Source organism: Apteryx rowi, unplaced genomic scaffold (genome assembly GCF_003343035.1).
Source record: "Apteryx rowi isolate R43461 unplaced genomic scaffold, aptRow1 scaffold_53, whole genome shotgun sequence".
Lineage (NCBI taxonomy): Eukaryota > Metazoa > Chordata > Aves > Apterygiformes > Apterygidae > Apteryx > Apteryx rowi.
This window is the reverse complement of record NW_020450794.1, coordinates 903,546-905,365: the sequence shown is the minus strand read 5'-3', so window position 1 is coordinate 905,365 and position 1,820 is coordinate 903,546.

Genomic DNA, 1,820 nt, shown 5'->3' with positions numbered 1-1,820 from the left:
GGGAAAACAGCATGGGAGAAGAGAAAAAATAAAATAAAAGACCCCACCGAGTAAAATTAAACCGGTTCTCAAATAAATAGGATGAGGGAAAAACACTTGCTAAGCCCCCCCCCCCAAGTGTTTGGCTGACTACCTGCCTGCCCCCCCTCCCCGCAGAGACCGCGCTGGAGGGGGTGCTCGGGCTCCCGCCCCGCGGGGGTTGCGCGGGGGACCGCGGAGGGGCAGCCCCGGCCGCCCTGGGCCGGAGGCGCCGCTGCCGGGTGGAAACTTGTTTCGCTCGGGCGGCGGCGGGGAAGCGCGCAGAGCCCGCTCGGTGCGCGGGGAAACGGCGCGCATCTCCCGCCCGCAGCGCTTTGCCCCCGCTCTCTCCCCGGCTGCACTGCGGGGAAGGGGTCCCGTTTTCCGCGCAGCGACGCTGCTAAACCCCCAAACCCGAGCGGGCAGCGGGTTTCCCCCTCTCCCTTCGCTCCCACGCTGCTCCGCCGGGATTCCCAGCGAAGTGCAATGGACCCCTGTCCCCTCGCGCGGTGCAAAACGCGCTCCCAAGTTACGGGGGTGATTTTGGGTCAAATTCCCTCGAGAACAGCGGCCGCGGCGCGCACCCGCCACCCGCCGCGGGGCTGCGCCGGCTCCGCGCCCGGCAGCGGCGGGAGCGCGGGCGGCCACGGCCGGCCGCGGAGCCCCCTTCCGCGCACCGCGCTGCACCGGGCAGCTCCCGACCTGCTCTTCCTACCCGGCATTTGTCAGCTCGCTGCCCGGCTCTCACCCGCCTCAGCCTTCCTTCTTCATTCGGCAGATTTAGCAGGACATTAGTTGGGAAGCAATATGCTTACGGTGTAAGCGGTATTGTTCTTCCCCCCATATATATGTATTTTATCCTTCTATATTTCCTGCAGGAATCAGAGCTGGCGCTACCGTTATACTTGTAAAGAAACGCCGCTTGTCTACTTTTACGTAAACATTCACATTTCAAAATAAACTTCATAAGGATTCCAGTTTTCAAGTGAAACAGCCGTCATTGCTAAGCAGGAGGGCGAATACATGCACTTTAAATTTAAACTGTGAACTAATCAAACTTAGCTATTTTTCCCTTTTCTGGTTTGATAGGTTGCAATCTGGAGTTAGATACTTTAAAAAAATAATATTTAGTGCCATAGCCCACGGTTAAAATAGTGAAAAATTAGTCTCGTTTCAGAAATTATTTATTTATAGAACGAACATGATTAAAACATAAAAAACACACAAACTGCAGCTGCAACAAAAAAACCCCACCGTGATTTACGATTATTAAATCTTTGATTGCCATGTTAATGTTTCTTTTTCTACCTTTCATTTGCATTTTAATCTATCGAATCTTTACAATTTTGCTGCCTCCTACTCGAATGATTGATTACACATCTGAAAGAAAAAAATACTAAGCTTTCGAGGCGAGCTTCTATTTTTCCTCCCCCCTTCCCTTTGCTGGTTAGCTTTCTGAAACCTTCCTCAACAATGTTAATGCAAGCAGGACAAATTAATTATGCTCTTTTAAATGTCAAAGGTATAAATAAAAATGCTCCCCTCCCCTTTTCTCTCTCTTACCCCTCGCCCCAAATGGGAATATTTTTCCAACCCGCTTGTTTTAAAAGCAAGCAGAAACCATCCTGGTAAAATACAATTAAAAAGAACATACGCGCTGCATCGTGACTGTAAATAAATGTTATTGCACGGACATTTACCTATGAGTGCTCAAAAAAAAAAGGGGGGGGGGAGAGGCAGGCGGTGTAGGTGAGGGGCTAGCTGGCTCCTTTTTTCACTGTTGATCCTGGGCTTTGGTGCAT